Source organism: Protopterus annectens, chromosome 4.part0, assembly GCF_019279795.1.
Source record: "Protopterus annectens isolate FY-2018-M chromosome 4.part0, PAN1.0, whole genome shotgun sequence".
Classification (NCBI taxonomy): Eukaryota; Metazoa; Chordata; order Ceratodontiformes; family Protopteridae; genus Protopterus; species Protopterus annectens.
Window position 1 is genome coordinate 963,165,030 of NC_056733.1, and position 15,927 is coordinate 963,180,956.

A 15,927-nucleotide genomic window follows, 5' to 3' on the forward strand; every position below is an offset into this window, starting at 1 on the left:
TTTACTAGTATATATGTACACAACTAAATATGTAAATATTTCAAGACTTTTGGAATATAGTAAAATATGTTAAGTTCTTCATTCTATAACATTGTATGCTGTAAAATTCAAAATTCCACAATACTTTGTGTCAAACTGCATGTACTAAACAAAACTTTGTATGTCAAACTAATTCTGTAAACTGGATGCACTAAACTCAAAATCATGTATAAAAATCCTGCATCTGGTTCTACTGGGTTATCAAATGAATAAACAAACAAATAAAGTATGACCCAAAGTCCAGTATAAGGAGAACACAATTTAGTATTCAGCCTATGGGGACTCCAAGGTGTCCCTCACACAATGACAGTTCCAGATATGGGCAGGGTTATATTTACGGGACTCTTCTGTCTACACAGCATACCTCTGGTGTGTGTCTGAGGGCACTGCTCATATTCCAAACACACCAGTCTCCCAACCATATGAAAAGCAGTATGCAGGCTCAGGTGTGTTCTGAGACAGAGAATGCATATACTTAGAGCATGTGTCCTGGAATCCATGTAGGGGGCAATGAAACACTCTGCTGTATTCAGCATGCAGCAGGACAGTATGATGACTGGACACAGAACTGGGACCGCATGCGCTGCAGAAAAACACTGGGAAAGTCACAGTGATTAGGTGAGAAAAAGTAGAAAGATGGACAGCATGGTGAGCAAGCAGAAGAAGAAGACATGAGGAAGAGATAAAAGGCAAGAAGTAAACTGAGGTGAATATTAAAGCAGTACTTTTTGGCAAGAAGGACCATTCTAAAACATGTACATAAAGGCACAAACCCATAACTATAAATAGTCAGGATCTATAGTCCATGGAGCAGGCAGGTGGTTAGGTAGGCCAAGGAAACACATGTTAAAGGCAGGTTGGTAGGTAGGCCAAGGAAAACACATGTTAAAGGCAGGTGGGTAGGTAGGTCAAGGAAACACATGTTAAAGGCAGGTTGGTAGGTAGGCCAAGGAAACGCATGTTAAAGGCAGGTGGGTAGGTAGGCCAAGGAAACGCATGTTAAAGGCAGGTGAGTAGGTAGGCAAAGGAAACGCATGTTAAAGGCAGGTGGGTAGGAAGGTCAAGGAAACACATGTTAAATGCAGGTGGGTAGGTAGGTCAAGGAAACACATGTTAAAGGCAGGTGGGTAGGTAGGCCAAGGAAACGCATGTTAAAGGCAGGTGAGTAGGTAGGCCAAGGAAATACATGTTAAAGGCAGGTGGGTAGGTAGGCCAAGGAAACACATGTTAAAGGCAGGTGGGTAGGTAGGCCAAGGAAACTCATATTAAAGGCAGGTGAGTAGGTAGGCCAAGGAAACACATGTTAAATGCAGGTGGGTAGGTAGGTCAAGGAAACACATGTTAAAGGCAGGTGGGTAGGTAGGCCAAGGAAACTCATGTTAAAGGCAGGTGAGTAGGTAGGCCAAGGAAACGCATGTTAAATGCAGGTGGGTAGGTAGGTCAAGGAAACACATGTTAAAGGCAGGTGGCTAGGTAGGCCAAGGAAACGCATGTTAAAGGCAGGTGGGTAGGTAGGCCAAGGAAACACATGTTAAAGGCAGGTGGGTAGGTAGGCCAAGGAAATGCATGTTAAAGGCAGGTGGGTAGGTAGGCCAAGAAAACGCATGTTAAAGGTGTGACATGAGAACAGTAATGGAGGTAGAGTGATACCTTTTGCAATTGCATGCATATCTCATGCATATCAAAGCTAGCCCTAAGTGGAGACATCCACCCCAACCCTGGCCCTACCATCTCCAACTCCAATCCTCATAATCAGACTAGAAACCACAACTTCTCCCATATTACAGCCAATAGAAAGCCAAGTGACTTCCTTCTACTAAGCCTAAATATTAGAAGTATATCCAACAAAGTCCATGAACTCCATGCCACCATAGACTTGTACTCCCCAGATATAGTCATCCTGACAGAAACCTGGCTAAAACCTCACATAACCAGTGAGCAAATACTCCCTACAGGTTACGGCATACTAAGAGTAGACCGGCTAAACAAAAAAGGAGGTGGTGTAGCTATAATATTTAAACAGCATCTAAACATCCAGATCTTAAAATCATCAGCTCCACAAATAGGCAATGAAGAAATAATATATACCAACCTCAAAATTAACCAAAACAAAACCATCAACATAATTGGATGCTACTTCCCACCTGGCCAAAACATCCCTCCACTAGAAAACCTCCTCAGCTGGTCTACCCACCATCTCCCCCAAGAAACTATCATCTTAGGTGATTTCAATATTGACTGGCAATCCTGTTCTGGCAACAATCCAACCCATCAAGTACACCTTCATGGCTTCACCCAACTAGTCCAGTCACCAACAAGGATAAATAAAAACTCCAGCAAGCACACTACCCTGGATTGGATACTAGTCAGTAAGAACCCCCAGTCATATATAACAGGCTGCTTATCAGATAGCCTCAGTGATCACTCCCCAACATTCCTACTCAAAAAATACCTGTACCAAGCTAAACCTGTCATCTATCGTTAAATATGTAAAAAAATAAACTTTAACCCACTCACATTCATCTCATCCCTCAAAGAATGTAACTGGCATGCTCTAAAGTACCTCAGTCTAGATGATGCAGTTAAATTTTTTAATACTACCTTCCTGAACATCCTTAATTACCATGCCCCCATGAGATTCTCCAGAACCAAAGCACAACCCTCCCCATGGCTACAGAAAACCACTAAGTCAGAAATGAAAAACAGGGATAAAGCCTGGGAGCATTGGCGCAAAACCAAAACCCCCTCAGCTAGACAGAAATTCCTAGAACTATGCAATAGAGTCAAAAAGCTAATAAAACAGGACAAATTCCAATACTACCAGTCTGCCCTAGACTCCTCACAACACAGCCCCAAACAATTCTGGTCCTCCATAAACTCCATCCTCCACCCAGGTAAAGTCAGTACCCCTCATCCTAACATCCCTCACTCCTCAGAAAATATTGCTACCTCATTCAACACACACTTCACCCAAACCATACTATCACTAGCTAAACAACACAACCCCTCTGCCCTCCAACCCACACCTTCAACTAGTAATCTCCCCACTGCCTTCTCTTTTTCTCCTGTACCTACCTCCAACATAAAAAACTCTTAACTAAACTTAAACCCACCAAATTAGCAGCAGACAACCTCCCAAGTGAATACCTACAAATCGCAGCTGATGCTCTGGCCTACCCAGTATCCATCTTGATTAACCGATCTCTGTCAGAAAGTTACGTTCCCACATTGTGGAAAGTCTCACATATAATTCCCCTCCACAAAGGCGGACCCTCTGCAGAACTAACCAATTACTGCCCCATAGCTATTCTCTCTCCACTCTCCAAAATACTAAAGAGATTGATACACTCTCAGGTCTCAGACTACCTCCTTACTAACAACCTCCTTTCCAGTACTCAGCATGGTTTCCGACCAAACCATAGCACCACCACTGCCTTACTCTCCTTTACTAACACTATCCTTCAGCATAAAAACAATGGCTATCTCTCCTCTGCTACTTTCCTAGACCTATCTAAAGCATTTGACATGGTCCCACACAAACAACTTATCTCTGTCCTCAATAACCTGTCCTGCTCACAATCAGTCACCAACTGGTTTCAGAGTTACCTGTCTGACCGCCATCAATCCGTTGTATGGCAGAATGACATATCTCCCCAACTACCTGTCTCCATACGGGTTCCCCAAGGATCCATCCTTGGACCCCTACTCTTCTCGGTTTACACCAATAATCTAGCCTCTGCCACCAAACATGGCACACTCATCCAATACGCAGATGACTCGACCATCATCTGCTCAGCCCAGTCCCTACCCAAACTGCAAAAAGTCACACAGGAAGCCTTTTTCTCTGTTGAAACATGGTTATCCGATGCCCAATTAATACTCAACCCAAACAAAACTAAACTACTCATCTTCCAACCCACCAAACATACTCAAAACAACTCTCACTTTAACATCACAGCAAAAGACAACACCACTATATACCCAACTGAACACACCAAATTGCTAAGAGTGGAAATAGACAATAAACTAAAATTTGACATTCACATATCCATGACCATAAAAAGTCCACAAAAACTAGGAGCATTATACAGAAATAAACAATTTCTCACCAAAGCAGCAAAGATTTCAATAGCAAATTCCCACCTTATCTCCACCCTACTTTATGCCTCTCCAGTATATACCAACCTAAGGCAATGTGATCTAAACAAGCTAGAGACCTGCTACAACAAAATCGCCAAATTCGCCACAGGGGCATCCTACCGTAGTCACCACTGTCTCTCACTTGCTGAACTGGGCTGGCTTGAACTCCCTCACCTCCTTCAGTGGTATCAACTCTCACTCACCCACAAACTAGTAACCATCCACTAAATGTCCCATCCCTCCAGAATCTACTCCAACCCTATCGCACCACCAGACCACTAAGATCCAGCAACAAAAATCACTTCCATATCACTAAAGCCAATAACTCTGCTGGTGAAGCACTATTCTCTTGCGTCATAGCCAAATTATGGAACTCACTCCCACACACAATTACCTCCGTACCATCATGCACCAACTTCAAAACTTTATTAAAAGCGCACCTAAAAACATGCTGGCTATGCCCTTACAACTCCCACTCTAATATCATCCACCCCATCCAACTACTACCTTTCTTTCCATTCCACTAACTACCTTGATTATAGCAAGCTCAGATGCTCATATGCCTAGTACTTATTATACAGCAGAACTTCTCATTGTAACATTTGTTAATGTCTGTTATGTACTTCACAGATAAAGATTCTAGTTGTCTACTGATGTACTATGTTCTTCATATGTAAATATGTTGTAAGTAATTTCTATGTTAAATTGTTAATCGCTATGTAATCCAATGTAACTACTGTCTGTTTATTTTACTGTGGAGCTTTTCTCCCCTGGCCTCCGCAGAAACTGGACCCACATCCAGTAGGACACTCCCAGTCAACAAATTTAAATAAATAAAAATAAATAAATAAATAAATTGTTCTTCTTCTTGGAAGGAGAGGATGCTCTCCAACAGCTCACCTCATTCCCAAAGCTCCACAGCCTGATACACGCAGTGACTACAAGATATGCCCAGCTGTGGCCTGCACTGCCCCATACATGACATGGTATATGTGCTGTTCTATGCACTATGCACAGATAAACACATGCAAAACTTCATGAAGACCACGACACAAGCATTACTGCACACATAACCTGGGACATGCACTGCTGCATACATGGCATGGTACATGTATTATTCCATGCACTATGCACCACCCAACATGTGCAGAACACAATGCAGATCTTGGCGCATTTATTACTGCACACATAACCTGGGACTTGCACTGTTCCAGGAATACAGTCCCTGGACACACACTGTTTTATGCATTCCATGCCACATGCATTGTTCTGCACACCATGCACAGTTTAGTAGATACAGTATTTATTTATTTGATATTTGTTGACAGTATTCCATTCGGACCATGGATCAAACATGGCTCCATGCATATCCTGGAATTTGCACTGCTCCATGCGTAAGGTGGAAAAAGCTCTTTTGTGTGCACAGTGTAGTCCATTCACTGATTTATGCACAGTCTGTTGCATGCACTGCTCCATGCACATCACAGAATGGCACTGAACAATTTCCTGCATGGCACCTGCACTGCTCCATTGAGAGACTGGGACATGGTCTGCTCTCTTCAAGGTCTGTCACATGCACTGCTCCATGCAGAACATGGAATAAGCACTAGATCATATACAGTCTGGCACATGAACTGTTCCATGCACATCATAGCACCTGGCACTGATCACTGCACAGTCTGTTATATGCATTGCTCCATGCATAGCATAACATCTGCACTGATTCATGCACAGTCTGTTATATGCATTGCTCCATGCATGTCATAACATCTACGCTGATCCCTGCACAGTATGACACAAGCACTGGCCCATGCATATCATGACATCTGCACTGATTCATGCACATTCTGTTATATGCATTGCTCCATTCACATCAGAGCATCTGCACTGATTCATGCACATTCTGTTATATGCATTGCTCCGTGTATATCATGACATCTGCCCTGATCACTGCACAGTATGACACAAGCACTGATCCATGCACAGTGAGGTGAAGTGCAGCTCCATGCACAGCCAACACTAACACTGCTGCATCCACAGCATGAACTTGCAATCATACAGCTGTACTCGGAGACCTCTGTAAACATTTTGAACATCTACCTGAGAGTGCTGGCATCCTGCAGTTCAGACCTGTTCTCATCCCACAGCTCAAAGTCAGCTGCTGCTGCAAGGCAGGATGCAGGATGTTTGACACAGCACCATTGTGCAGTAGTTAGGAGGGCACCCTTTCAATCAACTTTATACTGTACTATAACAGCCACAGTACCCTACTAGTTTCTCAACAGCACCTGTCTCAGGTGGTGTGACTGGACCTTGTCAAGTACAACCCTGTTGCTAACTAGGACTTTCAGCATCATAGTCATGCAGAAGAAGCACATGCCAGCATCTCAGACAAGTGATTAGAGACACAACAGTGTGAACCTCTCCTACTGCAAGTATGCACCATATCAGGAATAATTGATATTAACTTTTTCAGAATATCCCCTGGTCCCTTCTGTTAGCAGCTTCTGTAAAGTGTGTGACTTGTGCCCAATCATACAGCAGGCACAGTCTGACAGCAGTGTGAGACATATATTTACCTACAGAATACATCATTTAATTACCATTTTACTGACTGCACCATTAAACTACGACTGTAACACCTACATGGCAGCTCAGCATGTACTGCTGCACAAATATGAAACAATACGTACAACACCATATTTGATTTGTTAAACACAGACCTCCAGCATCGATACATGTTCCATCCTTAGACAGTATATTAAATTGAAATTAGCAGCATGTTATGGAGAGAAACTGTACAAATGTATATTTGTAACTGTTGAGAGATTTATTAAAAGAAGCCAACCAAGCACTGTGAGATTATAAATATTTTATTTATAACACAGATCACTGTCAGATACACTGTACTTCCTCGGCTGACTCAGATAACAGAAATCTCCACCTAAAAGTATTTTACAACCACTTTTATAGCTTCAAAACATTGTCCTTGATTAAAACATTCTTTTCCTGTGTTGACGCCTTCTTTGTCTGCATCCTTATCTCAGTCCAGAGAAAACCAGTTCTCAGCAGGCCGAAATGTTCTTTCATTGATAAGATAGTTTGTAACTTTTCCTTTTAGCAAGTTCATTCTCTTGAATATTTGCATACATTTACCTTCTTATGATATTTCAACAAGCCTCTATTGTTAATGCCATTTGTTAGAAAAATATTCAAAAGTATAATACATGTTGTTTCACACAAGCACATTCTGTTAAACCAATGCATATTTTTTTCTGCACTTGCAGATGCTACATTACATGTTATATCTAAAAATATCACACTATTATTACAATTACCAAACCTCTGTTACTATGAAGGAAAAACTTTTCTACCAAATTATATATATCTTTTTCTACCAAATTCATGTTATTTCTATGAGGGAAGCAATTTTTAATTAATATACTTCTATCACAATACATACCCTTTTTAATAGTATATGTCCAGTCATGCTTGTGATGTGCATTATAATTCTACTGTGATCAGAGCAACATTAGAAGTAAAACAGTCCATGGGTGTGCACTGTAATATCCACTGTTATACGATAATGTACTCAAATGCCAAAGTGTAAGGCTCCCTGTTATATCATAATGTATTCAGAAGAAAATGTATAATGCCAACTGGTAAATCATGATATATTTAGAAGCCAATGTGTAATGACCAGTGTTACATCGTAAAGTACTCAGAAGCCAATGTTTAATGCCCACTGTCACATCATAACGTACTCAGAAGCCAATAATTAAGGTCCACTGTTACATCATAATGTATTCAGAAACCAGTGTGTAAAGACAACTGTTACATCATAATGTATTCAGAAGCCAATGTATAAGGCCCACTGTCGCATCATAATGTATTCACTGTTACATCATAATGTACTCAGAAGACAATGTGTAATTACCACTGTTATATCATAATGTACTCACTCTTATATCATAATGCACTCGGAAGACAATGTGTAATAACCACTGTTATATCATAATGGAGTCAGGAGCCAATGTGTAATGCCTACTGTTACTTCATAATGTATTCAGAAACCAATGTGTCATGCCAAATGTTACATCGTAATGTATTCAGAAGCTAGTGTGTAAGGCCCACTGTTATATCACAATGTATTCAGAAGCCAGTGTTAATAACCACAGTCATATCATAATGTATTAAGAAACCAATGTGTAATGACCACTATCACATCACAATGTATTCACTGTTACTTCATAATGTACTCAGAAGACAATGTGTAATAACCACTGTTATATCATAATTTATTCAGAAGACAATGTAAAATGACTGCTGTTACATCATAATGTATTCATTGTTACATCATAATGTAGTCAGACGACAATGTGTAATGACCACTGTCACATCATAATGTATCCACTGTTACATCATAATGTACTCAGAAGACAATGTGTAATAACCACAGTTATATCATAATGTATTTAGAAGCCAATGTGTAATGACCACTGTCACATCATAATGTAGTCGCCGTCACATCATAATGTACTCAGATTAATGTACTCAGAAGACAATGTGTAATGACCACTCTTATAATGTATTCAGAAGCCAATATCTGCCTGGTATGATGACAGCAGCAGTAAATGACTAACAGTGTTCTCATACGATAACATGGCTGCTCATTGTAGCCTTGAGCAGAGAACATGGGATAACACAACAAATAAAATACTGACATAGAGACCATGTACATTCAGACTTGAATACTTGCCAATCTTTGAGATAACATGCAACATTATATATAGTCAAGCAGGCTGAACTCTGTTTCCACCAGCAATGCTGTTAGGTAACCAGGCCACACAGGCATTTTAAACAAAGGTGATGCAACAATCATATCTGTCTGAGCTCACAGCTCACATACTTCTAAATCGGTATAATTCAGCCACCCACAAATATACATATTAGTGGGCAAGGCCTGAGGCTGCTTAACAAGATACTAATGCTAACAAGACAAAAAGTAGTATGTGTCAATTTAAATTTGTGTACAGCAGGGTTTCCTTTCATTCTCCAGCCAGAGTCCTACTTTGGGGAGTGCTTTTGGATTTATTCTGGCCTTGAAAAGTTTGTTGTTGTTTGTTTTGGAAAAAGTATGTATCAGACAGAATAAAAGAAAATATCTGTATTTGTCTATATGGCATGGCTGTGGTGGTGCAGTAGTTAGCGTTGTCGCCTCACAGCAAGAGGTTCTTCCGTTCAATTCTTGGCTGGAACCCCTTCTGTGTGGAGTCTGCATGTCCTCCCAGCAGACGAGTGACACATAAAGACATGCAGGTAGGCGTGTGCATGAATAGGTGTGCCTTCTTTGAAGGTTGGGCATCGGGCTGGCACCATGGCACCATAAAAATCCACTGACAATCATTAGAGGACCGGAGTTCCACTGTGGCCACCCCTAACCAGGAAAAGCCGAAAGACATTACTTACTTTATTTTTTTTAATCTGTATTTGTCTATATAGAGTGAATACACAAGTAAGTGTGTGTGTGCGTGTGTGTGTGTGTGTGTGTGTGTGTGTGTGTGTGTGTGTGTGTGTGTGTGTGTGTGTGTGTGTGTGTCTCTGTGCCTGTGTGTGTATGCGTCCGTGTGTGTGTGTGTGTATGTGTGTGTGTATGCATGCATGTCTGTGTGTGTGTGTGTGTATGCATGTGTGTGTGTGTGTGTGTGTGTGTGTGTGTGTGTGTGTGTGTGTGTGTGTGTCTCTGTGCCTGTGTGTGTATGTGTCCGTGTGTGTGTGTGTGTGTGTGTGTGTGTGTATGCATGCATGTCTGTGTGTGTGTGTGTGTGTGTGTATGCATGCGCGTGTGTGTGTGTGTGTGTGTGTGTGTGTGTGTGTGTGTGTGTGTGTGTGTGTGTGTGTGTGTGTGTGTGTTTGCGGATTAGTGGTAGAGAAAGGGCTAAGGAAGGGCATAGATTTAGTGGAGTGGGTGTTTGTTGGAGTTTCTATTGTGTTGGGTGTGTGCACATGTGTTTCTGGGAGACGGTAATAGGCAGGGCCAAAACAGACTAATATTCCTTCACCTTCCAGTTGCCACTCCATCCCTTTTGTATTACTCTGCATTATACTCATGTATTTTTTCATCATCAACAATTTTTGTTTATACTTTTTTATTTATTTGGCTGTTTAACACATGCTATTGAATCTGACGTTAGTAAGGTGCATTGTTCCTTTTCTAAACACTGAAATAAATGATGACAGAAATTTTTAATTTTCTGGGATATACTTAAAGCACTTCTTAAGCTCCATGTGGCAGGTAAAAGCAAACTGTTTGAAAACAGGATCTGTAGCTTATGAAATGGGAACCAGGCAAACTTGGTGAGCTCTGGGGTTCTATCTGTCAGCGTTGCTTATCTTTTAATACTTCTCTGGTTCTGAAATACTTCATGTAGAACAGATAGGCTATAGTAGGAGTTTTAAAAATATTTACTACTCCAAAAAGATTGCAGACTGTTTGTCTCTGTGTTTTATTTTCTTAGCTGTCTTTGCCTATCGTAAACAGCCACACATCATTTCTGCTATGCGCCCCTCTTTATTTACATAGTGTCTGCTATGCGCCCCTCTTTATTTACATAGATTTCACTATGCGCCCCTCTTTAGTTACATCATTTCTGCTATGCGCCCCTCTTTATTTACATCATTTCTGCTATGCGCGCCTCTTTATTTACATTGTTTCTGCTATGCTCCCCTCTTTATTTGCATCGTTTCTGCTATGTGCCCCTCTTTATTTACATTGTTTCTGCTATGTGCCCCTCTGTATTTACATAATTTCTGCTATGCGCCCCTCTTTAGTTACATCATTTCTGCTATGCGCCCCTCTTTATTTACATCATTTCTGCTATGTGCCCCTCTTTATTTACATCTATTCTGCTATGCGCCCATCTTTATTTACATAGTTTCTGCTATGCGCCCCTGTTTATTTACATCATTTCTGCTATGTGCCCCTCTTTATTTACATCATTTCTACTATGTGCCCCTCTTTATTTACATCATTTCTGCTATGCTCCCCTCTTTATTAACATCATTTCTGCTATGCTCCCCTCTTTATTAACATAATTTCTGCTATGCTCCCCTCTTTAGTTACATCATTTCTGCTATGTGCCCCTATTTATTTCCATAATTTCTGCTATGTGCCCCTCTTTATTTACATAATCTCTGCTATGCTCCCCTCTTTAGTTACATAATTTCTGCTATGTGCCCCTATTTATTTCCATCATTTCTGCTATGCGCCCCTCTTTATTTACATAATTTCTGCTATGCTCCCCTCTTTAGTTACATCATTTCTGCTATGTGCCCCTCTTTATTTACATTGTTTCTGCTATGCGCCCCTCTTTATTTACATTGTTTCTGCTATGCGCCCCTCTTTATTTACATCATTTCTGCTATGTGCCCCTCTTTATTTACATCATTTCTGCTATGCTCCTCTCTTTATTAACATCATTTCTGCTATGCTCCCCTCTTTAGTTACATCATTTCTGCTATGTGCCCCTATTTATTTCCATCATTTCTGCTATGCGCCTCTCTTTATTTACATCATTTCTGCTATGCGCCCCTCTTTAGTTACATAATTTCTGCTATGTGCCCCTATTTATTTCCATCATTTCTGCTATGTGCCCCTATTTATTTCCATCATTTCGGCTATGCGCCCCTCTTTATTTACATTGTTTCTGCTATGCGCCCCTCTTTATTTACATAATTTCTGCTATGCGCCCCTCTTTAGTTACATCATTTCTGCTATGCGCCCCTCTTTATTTACATTGTTTCTGCTATGCTCCCCTCTTTATTTACATCATTTCTGCTATGCGCCCCTCTTTATTTACATTGTTTCTGCTATGCGCCCCTCTTTATTTACATAATTTCTGCTATGCGCCCCTCTTTATTTACATTGTTTCTGCTATGCGCCCCTCTTTATTTACATAATTTCTGCTATGCGCCCCTCTTTATTTACATTATTTCTGCTATGCGCCCCTCTTTATTTACATTGTTTCTGCTATGTGCCCCTCTTTATTTACATCATTTCTGCTATGCGCCCCTCTTTATTTACATAGTTTCTGCTATGTGCCCCTCTTTATTTACATCATTTCTGCTATGCACCCCTCTTTATTTACATCATTTCTGCTATGCTCCCCTCTTTATTTACATCATTTCTGCTATGCGCCCCTCTTTATTTACATAGTTTCTGCTATGTGCCCCTCTTTATTTACATCATTTCTGCTATGCGCCCCTCTTTATTTACATTATTTCTGCTATGCGCCCCTCTTTATTTACATTGTTTCTGCTATGTGCCCCTCTTTATTTACATCATTTCTGCTATGCGCCCCTCTTTATTTACATAGTTTCTGCTATGTGCCCCTCTTTATTTACATCATTTCTGCTATGCACCCCTCTTTATTTACATCATTTCTGCTATGCTCCCCTCTTTATTTACATCATTTCTGCTATGCGCCCCTCTTTATTTACATAGTTTCTGCTATGTGCCCCTCTTTATTTACATCATTTCTGCTATGCGCCCCTCTTTATTTACATCATTTCTGCTATGTGCCACTCTTTATTTGCTGCAGATGGTGCTAATTAAAACCACATTCCTTACAGACAATCAACATCCTGAACAACCAGGCTGCTGAGATCTTAAAGGATCAAGTGTGGAATGAGAGCAGATTTTTCCAGTCATTTTCTACCCATTCTGAAAAGCTGCTTGAGGCAAATTACAATCAATGTTAATCTTAAGGAGCGAAAAAACTCTATTACAAAAGCAGATCAGTCAGTGAAGTCGTCTGAAAATGCCAGAAATGTACTCAGTTACATGGGATGGTAGCAATGTTTAATGCGTGCAGATCAGTGTCATACAGCTGCAGGGTATGAGGTTCTGTTTTGACTTCTGTCACTGGCAGAGAGTCTCCATGTTTTGTGTCCAGATGGACTGTCTTTGGATACATGACTTGCTAATTGATGGATTATATTACCATAGCCTATGGTTAACAGTATCCAGTACTAATTAACATGCTGGTTACACAGCTTTATTTGTTAACCAGGGAAGTGACCGGGTTTCTCTCGGACCCTTTCCAGCCATGACCAGGGCCAATTGAGCATGAGTAGATATATTAAGTATATGCTGCACCTTTATGTAAACACCCCCACTGTATATGCTGTGCCTTCATGCAAACACCCCCATTGTATATGCTGCGTCTTCATGCAAACACCCCTACTGTATATGCTGCGCCTTCATGTAAACACCCCCACTGTATATGCTGTGCCTTCATGCAAACACCCCCATTGTATATGCTGCGCCTTCATGCAAACACCCCCAGTGTATATGATGCACCTTCATGCAAACACCCCCATTGTATATGCTGCGCCTTCATGCAAACACCCCCAGTGTATATGATGCACCTTCATGCAAACACCCTCACTGTATATGCTGCGCCTTCATGTAAACACCCCCATTGTATATGCTGCGCCTTCATGCAAACACCCCCAGTGTATATGATGCACCTTCATGCAAACACCCCCACTGTATATGCTGCGCCTTCATGCAAACACCCCCACTGTATATGCTGCGCCTTCATGTAAACACCCCCACTGTATATGCTGTGCCTTCATGCAAACACCCCCATTGTATATGCTGCGCCTTCATGCAAACACCCCCAGTGTATATGATGCACCTTCATGCAAACACCCTCACTGTATATGCTGCGCCTTCATGCAAACACCCCCATTGTATATGCTGCGCCTTCATGCAAACACCCCCACTGTATATGCTGCGCCTTCATGTAAACACCCCCACTGTATATGCTGCGCCTTCATGCAAACACCCCCAGTGTATATGATGCACCTTCATGCAAATACCCCCATTGTATATGCTGCGTCTTCATGCAAACACCCCCACTGTATATGCTGCGCCTTCATGCAAACACCCCCATTGTATATGCTGCGCCTTCATGCAAACACCCCCATTGTATATGCTGCGCCTTCATGCAAACACCCCCACTGTATATGCTGCGCCTTCATGCAAACACCCCCATTGTATATGCTGCGCCTTCATACAAACACCCTCACTGTATATGCTGCACCTTCATGCAAACACCCCCACTGTATATGCTGCGCCTTCATGCAAACACCCCCAGTGTATATGATGCACCTTCATGCAAACACCCTCATTGTATATGATGCACCTTCATGTAAACACCCCCACTGTATATGCTGTGCCTTCATGCAAACACCCCCAGTGTATATGCTGCACCTTCATACAAACACCCCCACTCCTGTATAACTGTAAAGACAAAGAGAAGGTTAAGGGACACCATCCTCTTACTGCACAATACTGGCACAAGTTACACTCACCCCCCCCCCCCATTTATGCACTCAATGAATCGGTAACAGCTGATAAGTGGTGGTTACTATTCTTGTAGGAAATCTTATTTGGTGGTGAGATTCAGTATGTGGACCTGTGTGGCTTTCTGCTTTGGAAAATAAGTGTGGTATTATCTTTAATTTAGATATGGTAACACAGTTTCTCTTGAAGGTTCATAGGAGCATAGGACATTACTAGGCTATCAACCCGGAGGTCATTTTAAGCCTAGCCCTTTTTCACCACAATGTTGTTGTATCTTTCGGCTTATCCCGGTTAGGGGTCGCCACAGTGGAACTCTGGTCCACTAATGTTTGGTAGTGGATTTTTACGTGCCGAGTTACCAGCCCTGATGCACAACCTTCAATGAAGGCATGCCCATTCACGCATGCCTCCACACAGAAGATGCTCTAGCTGAGAATTGAACGCGACAACGTCTTGCTGTGAGGCAATGATGCTACCGCAGCACCACTAATACCATGAAAATGTTAGTCAATACCCAAGATTGCCTTTAGTGATGATGGCTCATGTCCATGAGGGCTGTGCACACTATCCCTAGTAAGAATTTATGGTGCCCCATCCACTCCTCCAGTTTCCTCTTGAACATTGTCATAGAGATGCTTTGTTTCACATGAATTGGTAGTCTGTTCCAAAGATGCGGCACTTGCTGGGAGATAATTCTGTCCCTCCAACCTGTCCTATTTAAGTCTCAGGCCATATTTAGATGTCATGAATGGGTAGCCCTAGTCCCATTTGATTTACTGATATGCAGCAAGTTCATTGGGTTTGGGTCTTGGATTGCTCTGTAGGCCAGGCATAAGTCTCCTCTAAGAAGTCTATACGACATGGAGTATAGTGGCAGAGACATTAATCGGTCTGTGTAAGGCACATGCTGGAACCTCTTGATCTTCTTTGTTAGAAATCATTGAGGTCTCTCCAGTTGCTGCAGGTGCTTTGTATGGTACATGCCGAATGGGGCATTATGCTCAATTATAGGCCAGATTAGTGCAGAGTATACAGGGTTATAATGTCTTTTGTTCTCCAGGTGATGCCTTTACTAATCAAATGTGCTATATAGAAAACCTTCCTTACTACAGTAGACACATGGTGGTCGAAATTAAGGTATAAGATGTAGTATATACTAAACAGTATGAGGCCCAGCACTGACCCCTGTGGCACCCCACTGGTAACAGGTCTGCTGGTTGATGTGAAGTCACCCACATTGATAGTGTATGTCAGGTTTGTGAGCCAGTTGGCAACCCATCTTACAGCAAAGGGGTTTACATTCAGTTTGCTAAGTTTAACACTAATGCTTGAATGTGGAATTGTGTCAAAAACCTTTTCCAAGTCGAGGTATATTG